At 41.2% G+C, this 26,182-nt stretch overlaps 1 protein-coding gene across 5 annotated transcripts in view; it reads left to right on the forward strand.

Annotated features, from left to right (window-relative positions):
• Positions 1 to 26,182, forward strand: part of MID1 (midline 1) — a 280,249-nt gene that overhangs the window by 174,965 nt on the left and 79,102 nt on the right. Inside the window, exon 1 of one of the 5 annotated variants that reach the window (XM_082220876.1) lies at positions 21,034 to 21,178. The exons of the other annotated variants lie outside the window; for them this stretch is intronic. The gene's annotated coding sequence lies outside the window, so the exon portion shown is untranslated. Of the gene's footprint in view, positions 1 to 21,033; positions 21,179 to 26,182 lie in introns of those variants that run through there. 5 annotated transcript variants of the gene reach the window in all.

The raw sequence follows: 26,182 nt of genomic DNA on the forward strand, positions 1-26,182 counted from the left end.
CCATTTATGTCTCACCTTGTTGAACCTCAAGAAGCCCTTGTGCACAATGGTAGGTGAAAACTGCTATTCCAGGGCTTTTGTCCTGAGATGACAATCTCTCATTCAAAAACTTTCCAGGGTGCTGCTGCTGTGTGCTCACTTGCTAGCTGTCCTAGGTCATTCAAAGGCCAGTCAATTTCTCTATGGAATGTGAACTCCACTTACTAGAGAATGCTGCCCTCCTATTGTTGACACAGTCACTTATCCTAGGTGAAAGAGAGGTGAACCAAGAATGCCTGATCTTGCCATGGGCTGCTGATTCTCCATGAGCTTCACTTCAACCTTTGCTTTCTTGTCTTGAACAGTGAAACAAATGGTAGGCTCTGGGGTGATTATCCCAAGATATGTGCATTCTGGCCCACCTCCCTCTTGGGTCCTGATTTCAGTTCACAATGCCCAAACTAGCCTGCTTTTGCTAGACCAATTAATCAGTTTATCCCTTCCTTTTAAAAGCAATGTTAATAATTGGGGAGGTGGGGTGGCAATGTCAGAAACAGTGGTAAATGATGTAACTTTAATGTGTATCAGACCTATGAAACCCATTCACTGCATTAATTTCACTTTGAGATTTATGGTTTTAAAAAATGGGTCAAATCCTTTATTTAAAGGGTTTTTAATGTTATGTTTTGTATTGTGATGAAAGAAGCCAAACAAAGCAATTCAGCTAAGGATTTCTTCTACAGTTAAAAATGCTAAAAAGTGGGCTGTGGTTGTGTTTGGTTTGATTAAACCAATATGGTGATAAGATATTAAAGGAGAGCGACAACATTATACACATCGATAACAGAGGACATTAATGCCTGCAGCCACAATCTACATAGTGAATTCTAATGGGGGATGGGGGGAGATGGCTTCTTACGTTAGATAGGTCAATGTGATTTGACCTAGTTTTGCTTTGCTACTTAGAAATTATGTCAGTATTACTTATGTCACTCCCTTGGATGAGCAATTTAACATCCTTTTTTGCATTGCAGTATTCTCCTAATACTCTATATGTTTACTTATTCTGTCGTATGATCCTTCAGGCAAAATATTGCAATCTGGATATAGGACAAGAAAAAGCCACTAGGCTTTGTTTTGAAACATGTCCTTGCTTTTGGTGAAAAGAACCATTTATTTGTCTTAAAAATATATTGAAAATCACCTTTGAAATTCTAAAATCCTCTCCTACATCCCTCCATATAATCCTTATGAAAATTAAATAATGAACAAGGCCACGGGCGCAATTAGGATGTGAACTGATCCTGCTATTGCTATGATGTCTTCCATGCTATATTATTATTTTTGACATTTATGCTGAGTGTGAGAATAGTTATCTCTTGAGTTTTCCTTCAAACTCCTGAATGCACTGAAACAGTCTTAAATGCTAACAAATTTTATTTAAAGCATAAGCTTTCATGAACTAGAGCTCCCATCATTAGTTGCAACATATTTGTTAGTTGCAACATATTTATGGCACAATTATTATATTACCAAATTGCAATAGATATCATTTCTACTGTTAAATGGAGACAAAGGGAAGAAATGTTTACATGTCCTATTTCTGTTACTATTGAAGCAAAACTAGGTCTTTCTGTGTCTTTTCATTTGTTTGATAGTTAAACAGCAGGGCAAGGTACAATCCCATGCTTACTCTGAAGTAAATTACAATGTAGTCAATATGATTTTTCCTGCATTTCAGGGAGTTGGACTAGATGATCCTCAGGGTCACTTCCAACTCTACAATTCTAGCATTCTGGCTGATTTATTCCCATTTGAGGTGGCTATGTTACATCTCCATTGTCAGAAGCCATGTGGCTCTGGATACTTATTGCTGGCAATAACAAGTGGGGACAAAGAGGATGAACTAGATAGGCCTTGGGCCTGATCCAGGAGGGCTCCTCTCATGGCAACCTTTGGTGACTGACCTAGGATCTAAATTAGTATGCCACGCAACAACATGCTTCTATGTGGCACCCAGGTGGCCATTTCCACTCAGCCAAATTTAGCAAAATGAACATGTGAGGTGGAAGGAGGATGACGCCCAGTAGCCGTGCCCCACTCCCAACACATCTTCTGATCACACTGGTGATGGTGGTGTATTTGCATCAGCTACAGGGAACCAGGCGGAGGGCCTTCTCAGTAGTGGTGCAGTAGTGACTTTTAGAATACATCTGTTCAGGGATGCTTTTAATGGTTGATGTTACCAAGTCAGATGAGTGGCATATAAATAAAAAATAATGATTTTTAAATATTAATTTTATTATATTGTATGAAAAACAAAACCTTGTTGAGAAAAAAGAAAACAAAATGGCCATATCCACTAAATCAGTTCATAAAGAGAATAAAATTGAGTGCACCGCAAATAATTCATACAAGGTCAAATTTTAGGGTGGACTTGAGATTGCACCTGAATCTTGCAGTCCAGACTACCTTAAAAGTTACCGTATTTTTTGCACCATAACACTCACTTTTTTCCTCCTAGAAAGTAAGGGGAAATGTCTGTGCGTGTTATGGAGTGAATGCCTACGGATGGCGGGGGGAATCTGCTGCAGTCGTGAGCAGAGGATCCATGGTTCCCCTTCCTTCCCTCCTCCGTGGCTCGCTTTGAAACAGCAAAGGGGGAGAAGAGCCCCTGAGTGGGGAGGAGAGAGGGACAGGGAGCCTGCTTGCTTTAAAGGAGCAAAGTGGGAGAGGAGAGGAGCCGCTTACACGAGTTGGCTCCTTTAAAGCAAGCAGGCTCTCTCCTCCCCACTCAACTTGCTAAATAGCAGCAAAGTTTTTCAGCTCGCTAAGTCAGGGAGGTGGGAGAGAAGCAGAGCCTGCTTGCTTCAAAGGAGCAAAGCAGGAGAGGAGAGGCGCCTTCTTCTCTTATACCCCTCGTCTGCATTATTAGCAGCATCCTTCTCCACACACCCCACGTGTGCTCCTTGTCCCTCGAGTGCTTTTCCTTCCCTCCGCACCTAAAACGTGGTTACAAAGCACAGATCCACATAGATCCTCAGGATTTTTGCACTGGGTCACCCCAAATTCACCATCAGATCACATAGCATGTCCCTGGCTACAGCTTGCACCCACTGTTGCCTGGGCCTGCAGTGGTGCAAAAATGTGGTTACAAAGCATGGATCCACATGGATCTTCAGGATTTTTGCATTGGGCTACCCCAAACTCACCGTCAGATCACATGTCTGTGGCCACAGCATGAACCACAAAAATCATACATCCACTGTTTCATTTAGAATATTTTTTTCTTGTTTTCCTCCTCTAAAAACTATGTGCGTGTTATGGTCGGTTATAGAGCAAAAAATACGGTACATATCCCCTAAACAGTAATTTAGGGAATATGCAACTTTAATTTAATTGCATCCAATTATTACTTAAAACACAAAATGAGTCTCACTAGTTTAAGGAGCAACAAGTAAAATTAACATTGGTTGTGGTTGTGGTGTGTGTTCATGGGTTGTTTTTTTAGGAAACCATGCTATGTCAACACACGTTAGAAATTTAATCAATCAATCTTTCAACAGTTTTGTGTTTGTTGTTTTTATGGGGGGTCATGAGGTTGGTAATTGCCTCAAACTAACATGGACAATTGCTTAACTAATATTTGTGTTGACATTGGGTAAGTAGTTCCGAGACTTTTTTTGCCAAGTCCTTGAGAATTAATCAAAAGAAAGTTGTTCAAGTTTATGTTGGCTGGTTTATAATGGCAAGCTCCCTTTGCTGGTGATGTGCCAGCTTGCATGTCAATAACTAATTGCAGTTTTGAAGTCTGACACTCATCGGCCACACATTTTCTCTGCTTGTCAACTCTTGTAAATAGACTATGGACAAGAAAAAAAATCACATTAAGTTAAAGTAGTTAGTGAGTCTTGAAGATTTATTTTAAAATATGGGCACTGGCTGGTATGAGCTGAGTTTGAATTAATCATTCGTCTTTGTAAAGAGCAGTGTCTAGCATCATTCTGAAGGTCATTACAAGCCATTGGGACAAATGAGATTATGCTTCCTCTGTACTGTGCTATTGAAAGCTGTCAGTGCACCACAATTACTATCAGGGTCTGAAAAATGTGTTCAGCACACAATACCTATTCTGGCTTTTGAGAGTTTACCTGGCATTGCACTCACACTTTCAGGTATATCTTCAAATTTTGAGGATTCGTAGCATTATTTTTTGAAGGTAAAATAAAGCTGTGATGCTCAGGATGCTGAATTCTGGACCCATTTTCTTCATTCAGTATCCCACATCACATTCCTGACAACAAAAAAAGCTTTATGATACTGGTGCAAGTTTGAGAGAATTCTTGCAACAGTTGTCTATCGCTTTCCCAAACTAATTCTTGTTGTAATAAGCATCCATAAGAATATTTCAGCAATTTTCTAGTAATATGGCTGACCTTTTCCCCCTTTCCAGGAACAGGCAGACCAGAGAGAAAGTATGGGGTTGCAAATATGCATGCTCCAGCACTCCATGAAAGTTTTTAAGTGGTCTGGGGAAAGGTGAGATTTTCTCATTAGGCCCAGCACAGTTAATGATTGACACAAAAGAAAACGTACTGAGTGAGTGACAATTTGACATTACACGTTTTGGTCCAATAAAAGTGGGCTAAGCAGCATCTTAAAGCCAAAAATAACTGTTACAGATCTGGGGTAACAGAGGTTGAGGGTGCAAGGGCACCCATAGCTGTGAAAATTATTGAATGTTATAAAGGGAGTAGAATTTTGCTGATATTTGAAGCATTGAAGGGAAGATGCCAAGAGGTAGATTTAACATACAGGCTGAACTACATCCCATGTTCAGAGCACGAATAGCGATGCTGTTAAGAGCACAAGGAGAACTAAGTGCCGGCCCATTGTGTAAATGTAAAGGACCCCTGGACAGTTAGGACCAGTCAAAGGTGTGTGGTGCTCATCTTGCTTCAAGCTGAGGGAGCCGGCGTTTGTCCACAGACAGCTTTCCGGGTCATGTGGCCAGCATGACTAAACTGCTTCTGGTGCAATGGAACACCATGAAAAGTGCCAGAGTGCACGGAAATGCTGTTTACCTTCCTGCCACAGCAGTACCTATTTATCTACTTGCGCTAGTATGCTTTCAATCTGCTAGGTTGGCAGGAGCTGGGGTAGAGCAACAGGAGCTCACCCTGTTGCATGGATTCAAATCACTGACCTTCCAACAAGCCTAAGAGGCTCAGTGGTTTAAATCACAACACCACCCACTCCCTCTACCGGGCCATTAGAGAACAATTGACCATGCAGGTGCTGTCCTCCTCCCCAGCTCTGTGCTAATTAGCAGAAGACAATAGCAGAATTGAGAGAGGGAGGTTACAGGAGGCATGATGTTGCACAGGGAAAATGTGCCCTTTTTTGAAAAATAGAGGGCTGGATAAGGCATTGGGAGTGAGCAGACAGCTGGGAGGAGTTGCTTGGAGCAAGGGTTCTTGGGAAGGAGAAGGGTAGAACCAGAACTCCAGGCAGAGGCCATGCCATCTTGGTAGGCTGGAAGACAGATAGAGTCAGGGCTGCCAGCTCCTGGGGGCCTAGCCCTTTGTGGAGGGGGGAGTATTTTGGGGGTCCAAAAAGTGCAGAGCACAGTGCAGCTCTAGTGACCAGCATTGGTGGTCCACCTTCAGCCTGAAGGACCATGATGCAACCCCATTGCTGAAGCTAAGCAGGTCCAAGGTCTGGTCAGTGCCTGGACTGGAGATCACATCGGATTCACGGCACCTTTTGCTCTGTTGAAGAAAGGCAGCATATAAATGTGATCAGTAAGATAAAGAATCCCATCCATATCCTTGCACCCGGGCTGGGAGAATACTGTGCTGGCTGTTTGCTAGCCTGAAAAGTCCACGCTGATCTAACGCTGGCTTCTGAGTAAACATGAAAGGAATACAGCTGTCATGTCACACCTGAAAGCAAGCGTCAGGAAAATCTTGTAAAAGAAATTTAAATTGGTTTCAGTGGGAATCCCAACACTTGAAAGAATTTTGTTAATGACTAGACAAAGTGGCAGCTAAAAATTTTCTTTCTTACAGCATAATGAAAAGCCCATAGGATTAGATCACTGGGAATTATCAAAACTTTGATATAAACCCATGCTAATAAAGAGCATGTTTTTTCTGACAGCGACAACAGACTTCAGTTAACCTTACTATTAGGAGCAGAATGGCTATGGGGAGAGGGGAATCACAAAATTGAATTGCAGAGTGAAGGCCTCAGTATAGCTTGATGCTGGGAAAGCTGCAGAGTTAAAAAGTATCAAGTGGTTTTGCCTGTTATCCAGTGCTGATGTATAATTACACTAAAGTTTACATTTGCTTGCAACAGTGACTCTTGTTATATTTGTTTCATGGCAAATGTGGATTGGAGATCAGCTGGGTTCTGAGTGTGCAGTATTTGGAACAGACAGCTGAGAATTGGTCACCTGTCTAGCTTTTGCTCGTGTTTTGATCATTGCATTTTTACTGAAGCTGTGTAAACAGTGCAACTATCAGTAAAGGCTGAGAACTGCCCCTACTGTATTATTTTTAACAAACCAGATAGAGCGCCATTGTGGTCCTACGGATGCCAACTACTGCTGTGTTGCTAAGGGCACCCAGCAACACAACTTTATCAACCTGGCGTTGCTATTAGGTGAACCACTTTGCCCAGCAGAACGTCCACTGTAGATGCAAGTAATAATCACCTTCCTCCTTCCTTCTGTCAGTCAAGATCCAGTAGCATACCTGCAAGCAAATCTGTGAGAGCTAGCAGCCTAGAGTCTGAGCAGCAAGAAATATACACACACACACCTTAAGACTGAGGGCAAGGGTGCTTGGCTTTTTATACAATACGGTTTTCGGAAAGCTCTGCCATAAGGGATAAACTATACGTATATGGTACAAAATGTGGCTCTTAAAAAACACATTATTAGAAATAGCTACTTGTGGGCCTTATCAGGACACTGGTGTGCTGGGAGGTAAGGAAAAAGATAGCATTGGGTAAAAGAAGGGAAGTGTACATGTGACATTAATGTGGTTAAACCATCCAATGTACCCTTTTCTTGTCGCTAAAAGGGTAAAGAAAAAGGTGTCAGCCCTAGGAACGCAGCTTGGACTTAGTACTTGCAGGACTAAGGAGGACATTTAGCATGGCTTTATAGGTTTCTGAAGCACTATAGAATCTTTCCACATTTACAGCTGTCCTACGTAGTATGTAAAGTAGGCACTTGTGGCAATTTTTTATTTTGGTTTTGAACTTTTACTAAGGGTCCCTCTTCAAGTGCTTGTGCTGAAGACAGTTCTATGGTAGCATGTCTATCAGCACAATAGGTGTCTGAACTATATGTTAAGAATATGGTGTGCATTTTCTCTTTAAGGTTGCTCTCAGGCCTCATTCAGCATTTAAGTCGAGGTTAACTCCATTTTTCATAGGTCTCAGAATCTGGAATTGTACAATTTTATCCTACCAGTACATTCCAGATAATAGAATAGGCAGAAGTCAGATGTCATGAAAGCAGCCTTTTCATTTTAATTTCTTTCTTATACATTTTTGAACATAACCTTATGAACTGAAAATAAAATAGGGTGGGGGGGAGAGAAGCTTATACAGCACAACCATCAGGGTGACAATAGGCAATTGTCAGAGGAAGGCATTGTTTAAATAGTTTTCCGTGGGAAGGAAAGTATTAGAGCATTTCTGTCTAGGTGATGGAAGAAGGCAATAAGGGATGTCCACAGTAGTGTAGACGCAAGATTCAGTTCACTCAGTGAGTGGGATGGGGACTACAGCAAACTTTGGGGGAAATGCTTCATCTTCATGTCTTCAGCCAATGCAGCCTTTGGGTGAAGATGTAGCTCTTATGCCATGGAAGCCTGCTCTGCAGAAGTTAAAACATATTGTACATAAAATCTGGACCATTAACACAGAGCAGGGAATATGTGGTAAGTAACATGTTCCTTTCTTTCGGAATCCAGGGGTCAGTCTACTCACCCAAGTAAGTGTTTAGGTTTTGGTTGGTTCACAGTCACTGGCATATGTGTGAGAGGTGAATAGATTCCCACAGGTCTCCTCCGCACCTGCCTTTGCAGTCCCTAACATTGTTTAAATTTATTGTCAGATTTGTCTTTCAGTTGATATGGTTGAGCAAGGTATAGGAAGAGTTTACTTGTCTGGGAGGGCTGGCATGGTAGTAGATTAATCCTGTCTTTCAGTCAGGATATGACATATTCAGATGACATTTGAACATCCAAGTGTGCTGCAATTTATGTTCAAAAATTTCCCTTTCTTATGCCACTGTGTTTCAAAATGTTAGATGTTAGTTACCTGCAACAATTAGGTTATTTTATGTTTTGCTTAAGTTTTGGAGTGTGTGTGTGTGTGTGTGTCTACACACTCTAAGGGAAAACTAATAAAGTCTGTGGTAGCATGGGAAGGAAAGAACAATAATTTTAATGCTTTGAAGTCTATCACTTAGAGAGAATCTTATTATCATAACATATTATGATTTATTCAGCTGAGAATAAGAGATAAAAGAGAGTAGAAAACAAGGTCATAGTTCCAGGAAGGAAGTTGAGGATTACTGAGCATTGAAATGGCATGGCATTGTAATAAGAGATGCAAACAGTAGACATTTGGCAAACTCAGATGCTGCTATGCATAACTTAAACAATGAGATAGTGCCTAAACGATAGACTATCCTGTGTGGCCACTCAAAACACCCCATTTAGACAAATCTGAAAAGCACCTATTGATTTATGCTCTTGAAGACTAACTTGTGAATACTATAAAGTCCTTCCCTGACCATACCTGAAGCTTCAAACCTCATCAAGAAAGTCCTCAAAAAGTCCTGCAAATAAAATTTGGTTTTGGACTTAGCGTGGAAACTGAAATCTTAAGGATGCTTTCATGGGAATGGGTCTCATTGAAATTGCAACACAGAAAAATTAGACAAGATCCTGCAGCTCATTGAGCAGTCCAAATGGTGGTATCAGTTGCATGACCACCTCAGCTTAACATGGCACCAAAGATAAAGTCAGTATGGAAAAATTAAAGCCACTGCCTGAAGTAATCATATTGTGGGATCTGTTAAGCTAGGTCATTTTAGCTGAACATAATTATTCTGCTTTGGAACAGTTTGCCAAATGCTACAGACTTTCTTAGTTGAATCAGTGCAAAAAAGGAAATGTAGAACAACCCAAAAAAGCTTGTTTCTCAATGAGCTATTTCTACTATATCACTTTCCGTAGATACTATTAAATGCTAGTTTGTGCATTTATTCATATATTGATTGAATATTTCTTTAGGCTGCCTTTTGGGGAGACTTCAGAAGATTTAATGGTTTTCAGTGAAGAAGCACCCGGGCTTGTGTTGCTAAATTATTTTTGAGGAAAAGCTTGTCTTTGTGCTTTTAGGACTGCATTATGGCAGCTCATTTCATCTGTGCATCTAAACATATAGATAAAAAGATGTTTCCCACAAACTAAAGAAGGCTTTAGTGTGATGCAGAGCATAAGAAGGGGGCTTTAGGGTCTGGTAACCCGGGAGGTCTAAAGTTCATGGAGCTATTGCTGGAATTGTCCGCAGATTAATTTGTGATGCTGCCAGTCAGGATAGTGCTTAATACTCTCCCATCCCCAGAATTACTTATGCATGCTGATTTATCAGGTCACAAGCAGTGGAACAAAAGAAGAGGAGAAATAGGGGGAGCTGTGCACAGATAGATGGCATCTGAGCAGTTCTTTTATAAAAAAAAAAATCTCAAAAGAAAACAAGGGTTGGTGAAAATCAACTGATTGAGAAAGCTGAGGCTGAATCATTCTCTTCTACAGGCAGCCACATAGGAACAATTTTTGTATTCCTAATGAGTCACACATCACTATATGGTTGCCAAAGGAAGTGCAGGTCAATGAAAGGAAATGCCAGTCTGTGATCCTGAAAAATGTTGTGTGTTGTACGCATGTGTGTGTGTGTGTGTGTGTGCGCGCACACACACACATATATGCCCTTCTGTGTTTGTGATTTTATAAAATAGTAATTTTTCAACTCTAATTTCTGGAATGCAAAGCTTATCGTTCTTAAGTTCAGCAATATTGCTTATGCACTGGTAGGTGGATAGCGTTAGGAAAGAAAAAGCTAGACTTTGTTATTATTGTAGTAAAATACAGGTAAATTCAGTTGTGCAGGCTGTTTCAATTTACTTTGTTTATATAACCAACAAACACAGAAAGACTTCTTCCATTCTGTTTTAAAGTATGCTAAAGTGCCTATAGTTCTTCTTTTAGTCAACTTTATCAAATCATGATTGCCTCTAGCGTCAAGTCCCGTTAAGCACTTAACTTTTTTGCAGTGGCTATGCAGCTGTCTAATTTTAGTTAGCGCTTAGTGCCTCTATTGTTTGCTTGCCAAACTTTCTTACGTAACTCACCCATGCTAATGAGAAGAGAAAATGTCTTCTTCGTGATCATGGCTTGATCACCATATTTACTGCCCATCCTTAAAAAGCATTTCTTCAGCGTTTTGTATAAAATGGATGATGCAGCTGCTCCGTAATAGCATTATGCCCTTGAGCTTTAAGCACTCACAACATATTCTGATAACATTTTGCTGACAGAACAGTTTGGTAGATTTACTTCACACTATCTGCAAGCATGGGCAGGCCTATGCCGGAATGTAGAGAAGAGACCTCTTCTGCATGTTCTTACGAAGTCTTTCCACAAGGGTGAAAACAGTGGGTGATGGCAGGTGGGGCTTTGGGGACTGGGGCAGTGTCTTGTGCTCTTGGAGAAAGTTGAAGAGGGCACTGCCAACCCCTAACCTATCCACTTCAATTCACTATCCAGTTCCATATTTCTTCCGTTAGAAGCCACATTTACTAGTCAGAGGAGCTTGGCTGCTCTCAGAGCAAATGTGGAACTGCTGCTTTTTAAAGGCAGCTGCAATAGCTCTGAGGAATTCATTTTTTGGTACTGCAGTGTGTGATGGTTCTTGCATCTTTCTGCTCTTCAAGAGCACAGGCTGAAATGGAAATGCACTTGTCTTCAGCACCTCTTTTGGAGCTGTGTTACAAGGCCAGTCCAAGACATTTTGCTACCTGAAGCAGAAGAGCAAATGTCAACCTCCCAATTCAAGGTGCTGAGTACCCAAGGCCTGTCAAGTTATGTTAACACCTGAGGCAGAGAAGTTCCACAGGTGTGTCTACCTCTTCCAGACACAACAACAACAACAACAACAACAATTATTATTAACCATTTGGGTTTTTTTCCATAGCATTCAAAATCAGTTGCCTGCTTCAGTTTGCCTAATGATAGGGCCAGCCCTGCTGGGGAGCTTTGAGGAGTGTGGAGCAAGGAACTTTCTTCATTCGTCAGAATATTGAATGTGCAGAGGAGGATTCACATCAGCGTCTTACTTAGAAGAGGAACGCTGGAAGTGAGCCACAGGAATTACTCGGGAATCCTTATCTTATGCAAGCAGCAGCTAATATCACAAGAGCTAAAGTGGCATCCTGCCTTGGGCAAGGGAAAAAAGACTTTCCAACATTGCACACAACTGATAATATTTTCCCCAAGCCTTCAGATGTCCATAAAGGGACTGCCTTTCACTGTTGGGGCAGCCAGAATTCTTATAGATTGAACCCCGCTGGGCTTCATGGAATCATGACACAAGAGGGCCAGCCGCCATGTTTTTTCAGTCAGCAATCCACAAATGAATTATTTATATTGCACTGGAGTAAGTTGAACTAGGGCTTCCATTAGGTGCAAGTGTTTTCTAAATCATTGCCTTGGGCATACTGTCACAGCTGCATCTCCTGAACATGTGCATAAAGATGCAGAGGTATTACGAAATGGGGCATGTTATGTATCAGAGGGCACAATTGTGCCCTCAACTTGTAATTTTCTGCAAGGCACATCGAGTGCTTTCTGTAGCTTGGAGGTGAAGATCATACTTCGCAGCCTAGTTTTTCCTTTACCCACCTCTTGTATTAATGAAACACATATTGATTTTTTTTATGCATCTGCAAACTGAAGCACTTAATACACTTATTCTGATCACAAAGTGTGCAAGGAAAAAGCAAGCTGAGTAGACCCTTATTCCTTAAAATAAAAAAAAGTAAAATGAAGCGAGGTGACATTAGAAGCGCGTGGGTAACAAGATCTGCAACTGTATTGTAGATGGGAGTTGTAAACTTCAAAAGGTTCCTAGCCGCAGGTTTTGTGAGAATATGAAGTGTAAATGATATTTACATCAGTGTGCTGCCCTAGTGGCACTTATGCCCCTCACAAGTAATAAGCAAGCCAGTTGGGTGGAGAACAGTTTGCCACTTGAGTTTAATTCCTAGAAGAGAACTAACTTTCCAGCCAGCTGCAGTTTGATAAGCATTACTTGCCCTGTCTTTAGAGTGTGGACTCCCCACCCCAGCTGGCATTGCAATGAGAAGCTGAGGGGACATTCTGTTGTTGTTCTGATGGGATTTATTTGATATGATTTGTACTTTTTCCAAGGTTTCTTATCTGCTCAGCCATCATGAAAGAGGTTTCTGTTCTTGCTGAACTCATATAGTACTTCCAGAATGTTTATAGAGATAGCAATGACCATGCCCTCAATTGCTGGTTATTTTATGCAATCTGCAGGTGATATCAGTATCGGGACACTGCTCTGGACCAGAGTGCTTTTGCTTAGATCAGGGATAGCAAACTTGTGACCCTCCAACTCCCATCAGTCCCCACCTGCATAGCCAGTGCATTGCCAGAGATAATGGGACTTGTAGTACAGCAACTCCAGGAGAGACGCAGGTTTCTCATCCTTGGTTTACATTATCATGCCCTTGTTTACCAGGATTTGCTTTACATGCCTGAAGAGTACAATTTTTTGTTTAAGTGTATGATTTCTTTCTTGTACATATATTTAATGCCATTCCCATGAAAAGTAAGGTATTTTCTACAGAAAGCAAATATCACCGAAAGGCTAAGTAAAATAATTAACATGTAGTCCACTTTTACTGGGGGGAAGGGGGATGCAATTTCTTGGAAAGTCCTCTCTAATTCTGACCAAATTGGCTTATTTCATTAATTTTCCATTAATTTTCCATGACAAGCCATTATTCAGTTAAAGAAGTTCCAAGATTTTGGTATTTCTGATTTACCCACCATCAGTACCCGTAAATGGCACTTGTGAATCGTTGCTTATGATAATACAGTCATCCTGCTGTACTGTTCTGTGTTGCTTCGGGCACCTCTTCTTCTGTTTGTGGCTTGCTTATCACCTTGCAGGCATGGTCTTTGCAAGCATCCCTAGAAAGGAGAGGTCAGAAGTTCTCAGGTAGTCTTCCTGAATCTCCTGAATTGTATCTGATCCTTCACCTCTATTCCCAAAGCTGAAGTGTTGGCTTCGTTCTTAGCAAGCTTCTTCAGGCTGTTGAGTAGCAACAGGGGTGGAAGCGAAACAGGGCCACTGAGAAACAAGAAGGCCAATGAAAGAGGCTCATGAATCCTAAGGTATGCAGAAGTACAAAACATTTCCAAAATACATGCCCTGCAAGTTTTAAACTGTTTTCTTTTTTTAAAAAAGGGAAATGGAAGGGGTCCTGAAGGGGAAATTTGGGTTGGGGCTGTACATGCCATGGTTTGTTTGTTTTTTAAATCTCCTTGAACTATGTGGAGATGTTTCAGGAAGAAGAAAGGGAAAGTGCACCTTTTCCCTTCTCCAGAATTCCTCACCCAATCTATAAAGCGAAAGGGTGTTTGTTCCCTCTCCCCCCCCCATCTCCTTACCCCTCCACTACTAACGCCCCTTTTGTGGGCTGAAGGATTCACTGCACCATTTTTGTTGCAGGTTCCACATGCCCTCTCACATTGCAAAGTTGTGGCTCTCTAACCAGTGTTCTTGGTACAAATGGGTGGCTTCAGTTCTAGGCTAGTTTTCCCATAGGCTTTCACTAGAAGGAAAGCTGTATCTTGTTGTTGTTTTAATAACTGAAGAATTTTATTTCCCGAACACCATGTACATTTAATGAATAATCACATTCAATGCTGTAGTGATGTGCACTTTTTTTCTTTTCTTTAATGCTTTAATTCTAAGCCTGAGTGTCTTCTCTGGCTTTTTTTGAACTCACAACGTTTACTCCAAATAGTTCCCCGCTCCCTTGGAAATGACCCTCTAGCTTGAAACATGGTTTCACACCATATAACATATGGTGAGGAAAGGATCTTCTTTCTATGATGTCACATCTGAAGAAGGAACTTGTACAGCTGCCCAGCCATTTGGAGTCCATGCCTTTCTCTTTGAGGAGGATGGAGGTATTCAAGTGCAGGGGAAGGGCGATGTGGAAAATGGAAATGCAAGTGTATTCATGCACTTTTTTGCAGTATATTGTAATGGGAAAACGTGTGTGTGTGTGTGTGTGTGAGAGAGAGAGAGAGAGAGAGAGAGAGAGAGAGAGAGAAAGAAAGAAAGAAAGAAAGAAAGAGAGAGAGAAGGACCTTATTTGTGTGCCTAATTTTCTTGGGCTCCTCTTGGGCAGGCATAGGCAAACTCAGCCCTCCAGATGTTTTGGGACTACAACTCCCATCATCCCTAGCTAACAGGACCAGTGGTCAGGGATGATGGGAGTTGTAGTCCCAAAACATTTGGAGGGCCGAGTTTGCCTATGCCTGCTCTTGGGTCTGAAATCAATCAGCTAGTTTTTACTAACCAGAAAGGACAACCACTTGCGTTACAAATTTGTATGTTGTTTTTAAACCGCACAAGAATACCGAAGCCTACCGCATATACTAGACAAGTGCCATTCATGGCTACTGAATTTTATTGCTGAACATGTTGTTTATTTGATTCATAATTTTTATCCTGGGGTTCCAATTCCAAGAAAGCAGTCAAGGCCGTTCACAACTGTAGTGGAAAAAATAAAATGATAAAAACCAAAGATAAACAATGAACCATAAACCAATATATGAAAAACAATAGCAGCATTAAATAACCGAGAGCCAGTAAGAGTGTTGTCAATGCACCTGCCTAAGATGAGCAAAAGCACTCCAAGCAACATGTGCTACCTAGAAACCTGGAGTCAAGACCCTTTAGGCTTGGGGAATGAGACATATAGTTGTCTTCAGTGCCAGCCTTGGATGACTCCACCTTACCAGAAGCTTCGCTGTAACAGGCCCCCATTTTGCTACCATCTCCCCAACCTTAGGACGTTACATTGCTGTCTTCCAAGTCCAATAATTTTGGCCCAGAAACTCAAGTGCAGTCATGCTCTTCCACATGCAGTTGGAACCAAACTGAAAGTTTGGCCCTGCAAAGGGCTGTTCCAGCAAAAGTGGAGCTAACCACCCAGACAGAGCTGAAAACCCCTTTTAAGTCTCAGTCTTGGGTTGCCTGAAGCATCGTTTTGAATATGCTCATATGCCATCCCAGCCTGAACAACTGCATGGAGCTATCCAGGTTCCTACATTGAACTAAGCTTTGCCTTGCCTGGCTCTTCTTGGGTAGAACCTACACACTTGTGTTGAAACCCATCTGAATGTAACTTCCACCTGGGACACCACAGCAGTCCTTCTGACTAATATCACCTCTGTCTTGTAGCTCACACCACCCCAGGCCATCACTGATTTCAGAGATCCCTTCAGACATCAGGACAACACAGTGGTGTTGATTTTTAAGACAGTCTTCTGGGTCTGATCTACCATTCTTCACAACATCACAGTAGCTGTCTCTCAGTTGTTAATATTTCATATTCTTTGAAATCCCAAGGACTGTGAACAAAAACAAAGGAATTGTGACTTCCAGAAGGTGTAGTGTTGATTGCAGCAAAAACCAGAGAGAGGTTTGTGGCACCTTAGAAATGAACTGAGTAATGGTGGCGTGAACTTTTTTGTGAATTAGAGCCCTCCATATTGTATCTGATACTGGTGTCTAGCCAATGAAAGCTTATGTCACAATAAATCTATTAGCCTTTTTATATGCCACAATACACAGTGGCAAATGTCTTTTTAGATTGTGAGCCTGAGGGAATGGACCATCTTCATACTGGTTTTTTAAGCTGCTCAGAGAGCCATTTTGGCTAAAGAGTAGGGCATAAATTCCTTAAATAAATAAAATAGTTTAACAGTCTTTTGCCGGTTATGCCAAAGCTTCTCATGGGATGTCAATTAACAGGCTATGTACTCCAGTTCCATTTTCCTTCTACTTATAGTACAAGATATTTATTGAACTTGATCATGACCACTGGGTTCTCATTACATATACTTGGGAGAGGCCCAAAGCCTGTCTTTGGAAAATGCTAGATCCCTGGCAACAAATTTTCTTTCTGGTGAGTAACATACAGCCCTCAGCCTAATTTCATGTGGGTTCCCTGGAGTCTGGGAAGAGGAATGATAGGGAAGAGGCGCCAAAACAGATGCAACATGGGGGTAGGTCCTACGTCCAGACCTCTAGTAACAGCAGATTGACCCTTTCCCAGGAGCACGATGGTCAGGAAGGGAGGGTGAGACAGAGTTGCTGTGTCTACTTTTTGGCTGTGTTCCTACCCACCACTGGCATGTGGACCCTAACAGATTTTCCCCAAGGGAATGTGACACTTAATGAGTTAAAAAATAAATGTTTCCCACCCCTGTTTTAGTAGTTAATGTTTTGAACTCATCAAGTGTTGAAGGGCCAGCAATGTTGGCACTGCCAACTCATTCTCAGTGTCAAGTCCTGAGCCCATCTCTCCCAGTCTAAATATCAACCAAGGCTTTGGCAAAGACCTCTAGTAGGATTATGCTGCTATTCACATGTGAGAAGAACCCTTTGGCTATGACTCGACATCATAGGATAAAATGTATGTTATATTTAACAGGGAGGAGGTGCCTGCCAATTTTAGGAGCCAAATGAGATCCTGCAAACGTAGTTATGTATCCCTGCTGTAGTTTTGCGTGTATTGATGCTAGCCAGTGTTGGCATATTTTTTTCACTTGATCTTATTTTCTCTGCTTTTATATTGTGCTATTTTTATAATTGCCATTTTGTATGCGTGTTGCTGCTGTTAGTTGCTTTGGGTACATTTTCATAGAAAGGTGAATATAAATTAAATGAATAATTGAAATGACATAGAATGCCTCAATTCTGAATGTGCTTTGTTTGCACAAGTTCACAGAAATCTCTTCTGTGTACAAATGTCAAGCTAAATTAGAATCCTAGTACCTTTCTTATAATTCATGGTCAACTGTAGATGAGTCAGGAATATGAATCACCTTGCTTCTTAGAGTCTTTCAGATGCACAATGCTTTTCCTCATATCCTTTTTGCAGATGAGCAGCCTGTTATCCTGTTCAACGGTAATGCTCTGATCACTTCCCTACCTTTCAAGCGGTCAAACTAGAATTCAGGCCTTAATAGCAAAGTACAAAAGAGTTAACACTGTTTTGGTTTTGTTCCTAAGTACGTAGTAAGGAAAACCCAGTTACTGAACAAATAGCTGCAGTCAGCAGACAGAAATGTAGAAAAACAAAGCTTATACAATAAGTTAAAAGGAAGTTGTGTGTAGTTCTTTTCTTTTTTAAAGAAGATGAGTGGCTTCATTTAATATTTTGTAAGGAAATGGGGCTTTTTATTGGCTAACTTTGAAAGATCGTTGCCTCCTAAACAAAGAAAATCTAGTGTTTTCTGGCACGATCACTAATGTATCTTTCTGCATCAGATATAATGCACAGGTTTCTTCAGCAAGATTAATAAGTAGGTGTAATTCTATAGAAAATCTGGGTTTTGGATCATTTTGGGAACTTTAATACAGTATTATTTACAACAGAGTTCCTTTTTTATGGGCTTCTTTTTCCCATATTGCTTTCGTTTGAATTCATTTTGCGCTGCTTTGCACACTATGCAAAGGGAAATCTGGATTTTCTATCAGTTTTATATGTGACGTATGGCTGTAGCCAATCAGTGCTTGGATCTGTTGGTAAGTGTATCTGTATTTAAATAAATGTTCACAAACAAATGTTGGCCACTCCTACACTTTAAACATTTTAGGTTCACACCAAAAAAGTAGCAGATGAAATCAGCCCTTAGGTGAAAAACACCTGACCCTTTTCCAACTGTATACTGTAGAAGCATTTGTACTTTATTTATAATAATTTATTGGATTTCCATAAGGTCCCAGGGTGGGTTACAACTATAAAGTACGTGGTTATAGAATATGACTGTAACTAAAGCAAAAAGGTGTGAAAACAATTAAAAGCAGTTCCAGATGTTTTTTGAAGGCAGTTAAAAATAGTTCCAGTACAGATGCAGACCGAAATAAAGATCTCCACTTAAAACGTTTGCTGGAAGAGAATGGTCTTCAGTAAGAGCCAGACAGACAACAGACACTACCGCTTCATATGGAAAGGGTAGGTGCCACCACACTGAAGGCCCAATTTCTATATTGTGCAGAGCAGACCTCATAAGATGGTATCTGTAGGAGGCCGTCTCTTGTGGAGTGTAGTAAACTACTGAGCAGTCCTTTTTTCCTGGGGGTACGCATACCCCCTAAACGCTTTGTTAATCTTGGTGCTTTTGTCCATTTACTGTATTTATTTTCCCTGATTTGAACTATAAAACGGTGATTTTCTTGAGTCAAAAAGAGAGTGCCCCTAAACATTTTTTAAGGAAAAAAAGCACTGCCACTGAGTATATAAAGGGTGAGAAGACCTTCTAGGTATCCTGGTCTCGAGCTGTATAGGGCTTTGAGCCCACATCTTCGGGGAGTGTGCCTGAAACAGGCAACAACAAGATGAGGAGGGTGATAATGCTGTATTTTCCCCGTCCTGTTAGCACTCTGCTAGAAAAGGATCTCTGTATATAGATGCCCATTAAATTGCCCCATGATTGCTTAATTCACACGTTCCTCATAGTGGCATGGGATTGCACTATGAGAAATTGGCTCACACTGCACTCCTTATATGTGCATGCAATGTGAATGAAAGCGGTGGACTAAGTCTCAATTCTTACTATTACCCAGGCAGTTTAGGTTACTGCTGATTGTCCCCTATTTGTTTTTATTTTCGCTACTTCATTTAACTGGCTATTTTTAAATTGTGCATCTATGATGAGATCTAGCCTGGAGAACTGTAGCAGTCTCAATGTCACACTATTCCGGCCTTTCTCATAAGAGAGGAAATAATGAAGGAAATTCAATTACTCCGTAACACAAATGAAACGCAAGCTTGTTGCTGGAATGAAGAGCAAATGGAACATTGCTTTGGATCCATTCTTCCAAGCGTTTAATGCATTTTTAATTTTGTGACAACAATTTAAAAAGGAGACATTGCAAGATGAAAAGTGGAACACAAGGAAGCAATTCATTCCTGCTGCTTCCACTTTCACATGAATCTTTTAACACATCCATTGAAAGCCGTCTGGTCTGTATTATAATGCTCAGGAAGATACGCAAGAAAATATATAGGGACATTTTCATGTAGTTCTTGGACTGTCAAGGCTATGTCATATATTGTTGTTGGTATCCATCTGTTTCGAGAGACAATGGAGTATGCCTCTGGGGGTGAAGTTAAACCACTGCATTAGCAGCACTGAAGAGATCTCCCTGGGGCACAAGCCTGGGCAGTGTGTGTGGAGGTCCTGGGCTACCCAGATGACAAAAAAGCCCTCTTGGCCTCCAAAGGAAAGCAGAGCTTGACTACAGGAATTGCCGGAAGGAGGTGTAAAAGACGCCATCCAACTGTCTTAAGCATTCCACTCTGGATTTTGGTAGGGTTTGCTCCTTAGCCTTTTCTTCTCCCAGAGATGTCCCACAAGGCAGTGAAGGTATAGGATCAGAGTTTTCTTCTCTTGGATGGGCTACCTTTCCAAATGGACGAGCCCCACCTGCTCATCACAGTAACCACCTTCTTGACTGTTGGGCCCACTACTGGTCTTGCTCATATGCAGGGCTCTGAGACTGATCAGCTACCTCACCTGGTTTAGTTGGCCAGTGGAAGCTGTTCTCGGGCTGTGACCGCTGTTGCATGCCGACAGCTTCTAGGAACCACAGGTAAGAGCCGAGTGCAGCGTTGGGGACCAAAGCGTTGGACAAACTATGCCAGAAGGAGCACGATGTGTTCCCCTCCCATAACACCCCATACGCCCCATTGTCATATATTAGAGGTAAGGAATCTGTGGTCCTTCATATGTTGTTGGATTCTAACTCCCCTCAGAAAACATGGCCAATGGTCAAGGATGATGATTGTGGTTCAGCAATATTTGAAGGGTCACAGGTTAGCCATTCCTTTTTGTAAATGAAGGGACACTGTTTCACTGGTGTGTGTGTGTGTGTGTGTGTGTGTGTGTGTGTGTGTGTTCACAGCAAAGTTCAAAGGCCCCCTCCTGGATAGATTCAAAATTAAATGCAAAAAAACCAGGGTAATGTAATTTTAAGAATATTCTGCTTTGCTATAGTGCTTTTAAGAGAGAGTCAGATATAGTCTTCCATCTTTCCTAAATGGCACCAGAAAGAAAGAAGTCTATTTTTTAATATTAACAGTTTATTACTGTGATGCCATTTGGCTGATGAACTTGCACAAGGAATGTTTCAGATATACACTAGCAGAAATATAATAGTCAAATACTGGACCGTGTGATATTTGTCCAGTAGGCCTCGATCTTCCATGAGAAAGTAATCGAGTTTTGAACTCTTGGTGGCGTGACAGGTTTTGCTGGTTCAGGTCAGTCTCCCCTTACAGGCATGGGAACTGAAATCCATTATTCAGCCCTGGATTAATTACACAGCAGGCTGAGCTTCCACTTGTTCAAATAATGTGGCAGCAAAGCCCAATGCCCTTATTACAAGCCATCATTGTCAGGGTGGGTTACATGGACGTACTGTGAGAGAATCTGATCCTCGCTGCTTTCTCACTCCAAACTGCTGAATGCTGAAAGAGAAAGGATAAAGTTTGCTTTAGTGTCAGTGACAAAAGGCAACCCAATTGCGGAGGCATTTTCTAGTCCTTAAACTCTGGCGGAGGTGATTAGGTGGAGCTGGCTTTCCTGGAATTGTAGGGTAGATTTTCCTGTTGTGCTTTCAGTATCAGCTGTCTCACAAAGTACACTGTTGCCGCACTAAAGGTCCAGGATTCATGTAGCTTAGCAGAGGCTTCCACAGGCCTCTTTGGCTTTTTACAATCTACTGAGGGGGGGATCTGCGTGATCATTTAACAGCAATGTTTCAGCAAAAACAGGTAGGGCCTAAATCCGCTGGTGGGTATACTAGTTGGTATATTTCTTTGAAGAGGTTTTAAATGTAGACCTGTCATAGGCTATACTGTTCAACTTTATGGTTAGCAAACTTGTCCGTAAACATTACTTGTGTTTATTTCTGGTGCCTTGGCATGCTTTGCAACGCCACCCTAATGTTTTATTTCATGTATATGTCTTCAAACATGTGGTGGTATGTTCAATAGTTTATACAGATGCTTGTTCATGTCAGGAGGCATTTGAGTTAAAAATAAAATTGTAATCAGAGTCTCCCCATTGCCACGCAGATTTTGTAATATCTGAGTTCTGAGTAATTTGGTTTCTAATCTACGGTCCCAGCATTAGATATGTCTCAGCAACCAGGCAGCAGGTGATGAGAAAGAGAATTGTGCCATTGAAAGTAGACATGACTGGGCTAGGTGGATCAATGGTTTAGAAAGAGAAGGGCTAGTTGTAAAATTTATGGATTATTTTTTAATGCTTTGTTGTTGTTTTCTGTTACTGTTTTTGTAATTGATGAACCATGCCTATATAATATATATAAATTTTATGAAATAAATGTCTGTCTGTCTGTCTAACCACAGCTTCAGTCCGAAAAGTATTTATTTGGACACAAGGTCCTTTTTTTAGGGGAGAGCAATTGCCCCAGACCTCACACACGGTCATAATGTAAACACTGGCAAACAGCACTATGTTTTGGTGTTTAAGATCATTGTATCTTTTTTCGTCTAAGTCAGTCATGCTGGCTAATGCATCAGTAAGACTAGGACCAGGAGTAATTTCGGTGCTATATGTTTGCTGGAGCTTTTGACTTCAGTTGTGGTGGGGGTCCCGGTATTAGTGATCCAATTGACCTAGAAATTTATTTAATCAGCGTATCTCTCATAATTATTTTCCCCTGCCTTTTCCCCACAACTCTAGGCAAACCAATTGCTTGGCCATCACCCATCCAACAGAAGCAAGGAATACTTAATAGCTAGATTATTATGTGATGTATGTGATGGCCATATACTAGCTGATGAAAAACATAGTTCTATATTTTGCAACTGAATCCTATAATATTATTTTTATCTTTTAGTTTTTGAGGTATAAAATAAGCATACTTTAATATAGCAGTATTAAATTCTGAGATCAAATATAAATAGTTCTTGAATATATTATTTGTGCATAACCTTTTTCCAAAAGAAAAAATATAGGATCCAATGAGAAAGAAGGGGCTGACTGAAATGGATGTCCAACTACTATGCCTCTCAGAGTCTTAAAAAGGATTTGCAGACAGACTTTCTTACTTAAATTCCTTTTCTAGACTACTTCTATGGTTCTATACAATGATATCTCCCACACATGGCCTAGTGAATTGAATAGGAGCTACATTCAGTGTAGTTTGTGCCTTAAATATTCCTGGTCAAATAAATTCAACAGGCCAGGTACGGTATATGGCATGGTGGTTATTTTTTGTCTGCTAGTAGTCAACGGCTTGAAGTTAGAGATCACTGGGCTTTAGTGGGGGAAATGCTTTAAAATGCATTTTATGCTTGAACAAGGTAGCACTTGATTTTAGTTAGTTTTCCAGTTTGATCTGTATCTTTTGACTTGGGTTCATTCTGCTAAATACAGTACTGTTCCATGCTTTTCTTAGTTCCTCTTTACACTGGTTTACTCACTACATTCTTCGAATGACTTCATCAAAAATATGTTGAAAAATTGACTGGGTTCCACCTTAATGGTTTCTGGATTGCAGCCTTTCCTTTATAGGAGAAAGTTGTTTTCCTGCATCATCATCATCATCATCATCATAATTTTATTTATACCCCACCCATGGGTAGTGATAATGGAAGGATTGACATTTGTTACCATAATGTGCTAAAAGGTAAAGGACCCCTGTCAGTTAAGTCCAGTTGCATATGACTCTGGGGTTGCGGCGCTCATTTCGCTTTACTGGCAGAGGGAGCCAGCGTTTGTCCGCAGACAGTTTTTCCGGGTCATGTGGCCAGCATGACTAAGCTGCTTCTGTCGAAACCAGAGCAGCGCACGGAAACGCCATTTACCTTCCCACCGGATTGGTACCTATTTATCTACTTTCAATTTTTGGCATGCTTTTGAACTGCTGGGTTGGTAGGATCTGGGGCTGAGCAACAGGAGCTCACCCCGTCGCGGGGATTCGAACTGCGGACCATCGAATCGGCAAGCCCTAGGCTCAATGGTTTAGACCACAGTGCCACCCACTGTGCTACTAATTTCTTAAGTCATAAAAGCATAACCATAGAATTGTAGAGTTGGATGGGACCATGAGGGTATAGCTTATTTAGTCCAATCCCCTGCAATGCAGGAATCTTTTTGCCTGATGTGAGGCTCAAGCCCCCCAACCCTGATATTAAAAGTCTTATACTGAGCTATATCAGCAGTGCTCTTCCGATAAATGGTGCACATTAAGTGCACTAGGGTAGGAATGAAATCATGAAAACCTTCTGTTACTTCATGCCACGAGGCAATATGTAATTACAGATCCTCTCCTAGCAAGGGAGACTTCTCTGTGTTGCTGTCAGTGGCCCTCTGCTATGTTGATAGACCCAGCTGGTTTATCTGGTGAATAGGGAAACCAGCAGAAGTACTGAAGTAAGCACCATGTGACTTTATCATTTATCATTGTCCCATGGCATTGTGGGAAAAAAATTAATTGTAGACATTCTAAGTCATCGGTTGGGGGGCTGGCTGGCTGCCAGGGCCTTGGCAGCTGCCTGATGTTGTTACCTGCTGATAATGAGGTTGATCCTATTGGTCATTCCTGTCTTTCAGTTATTTTCTGAATTCCATGCATGTTTTGTCTTTAACCAAAATGGGTAAAGGGATTAGATAAAGATTGGTTCTTGGCATGTGTGCCTTAAGACATGGATCCTTAACCCTGGTTGTATTTGTAGATTGCTGGTTCTGCTGGTTTTATGCACACCAAACATCCTAGTCTGAACCGAAGTTTTAAAATCATGGGCTCAGAATAATGTGTAATGCTATTTTCTGTAATGGAGTGTCAACCGAAATTTATCTGACTTTCCTGTAAGAACTTCTTTCTATCACAAAAATGCACCTTTTAAGAGGGAAAAAAGCCCATGAATGTGATGCTCTGTCCTTTGCCCTCAGTATTTGTCTGTAAAGCAAATGGATAGTGGCAGTTTCTCAGCTGAAACCTAAAGTGTGATCCTTCCTTAGGGAAGAGCCAGGTGAACATTGCTTTCTATTCTTGTGTACCTTCGTAGGCTTTGTTCGCAGTGTTTGGTGATCTCTTATCACACAAAACTTCAAACAATTTACAAATATCTTGGTTGCTGAGAGGGGACATCATGCCCTGGACCCCTTCTAGACAACTGAGAACAATGTTTACCCTACTACATACCGTGTTGGTGGTGGAATCCAATTGGTGGCCTTGCACTTATGGAAGGAAGGTTTTTGATCCAATGGATGGACAGAAGAGAGGCCATTTTTGTCCATTCCCCCTGCAACCTCCAATGCCAACTTCCACTGGGGATACATGGGGCTTGAATCAGCAAAAACTGTCACCCTTCCTCTTCCATTACCAGAGGTGCCTGCAAAACCACTGTGTTAACGGTGATCTAGCCCATTTTCAGTTATCCTATTATATAGTAGATGGGGGGGGGAGCAAGCAAACTCTTGGGTTGGCAAGTTCTGAAAGTTCCACAGATTTTTGGCAAATAAGTGTGAAACCAAATGGTACATTGTTCTCCGTCTCTGTGGGACAAATGTTTTTCTCCCCTCGCCACAAAGCAAGTATGAATAAGAATTAGAGGTTGACTTGAACTTCACCTCCATTTGTTGAACTTTTCTGTGCTATTATGGTTTGGGCTGAGGTTATACATCGCCTTCCTGTCGTCGTAACTGCAGCCCCTGGTTTAATTGTGGGGAAATGGCAGAAGGTTCAAAGAGATTTGGTTCCCAAGCTTGCTAATGAGCATAAGGCTCCATTCACCCTTAATGAACCAAGATTTCTATGTGAATTTGGGGGGCAGGGCGGGGAGGTGAAAGAGAGGGGAGGCAGAGAGTTAATACAACGGAACAACGACTTTACAGTGTGCAGGGTCTGCAGCTGGGCCATCTGAAGCTGTCCTCGGTTATGAGCAACAAAGCTTAAATAGATTGTACTGTGAAGAGGTACATTTCGGTGAGTGTGAAGCATAGCTTTTGCTTCTGCTTCACTGACCTGTCTGCTTATAACAGTGATAGGGCCTTGACAAGAGCTGAGGGAAGGAGCGCCACGTAGAGCGACTCTTTCAAAATCATTCCATGCAACATGATTAGTGAAAGAGGAAACAAAATGAAGTTTCGGTCATTTTTAGGGTTGATTTCTTTGGGCAGGGGAGGAGGGGGGAGCTGCTGACTGTTCTTGAATCCCACGCTGGAAAAAAGTCATCGTCGAATTGTGTGCTGCATTTCCAGCTAAGCTCCAAGGCTATTAACACGAATATTTGTACAGTAGAACAGCTTTTGACCCTCTTGGCTTAAAACAACAGAAATGCCTGACACCTTCACATATTATAATGAAAACAAAAAGAGAGAACAGGATGTTTTAATTCCATCCATCCTCAATTCAGCAAATACTGTGTCACCCCCACCAAATTTTTGACAAGTAGCACTGAAGCACCACTTCCTGTTCTAAATATTTTTTTTTCTTTTCTGATCTGTGCTGTTGAACAGCATATGCATATGCACACCTCACTGCATATGACTTTGAGGTATTTTACACTGTATTTACTATTATAATTTGTATATATTTATGTATTTGCTGTTCATTTAATCACAGATAACTTTTCATATAGTTAGACACATACAATACATACATACATATATATACACACACACACACACTGCATATGTTCAAGTGCTCTATTGTAAATGTAAACAAAACCTGGAATCCTCAAAATGAGATTGTGTTAATGTTGAGAAACAGCAAGGAAATTTGGGTCCTCTATGCAATAAAT

The sequence above is a fragment of the Podarcis vaucheri genome, assembly GCF_965113315.1.
Source record: "Podarcis vaucheri genome assembly, chromosome: 4".
Lineage (NCBI taxonomy): Eukaryota > Metazoa > Chordata > Lepidosauria > Squamata > Lacertidae > Podarcis > Podarcis vaucheri.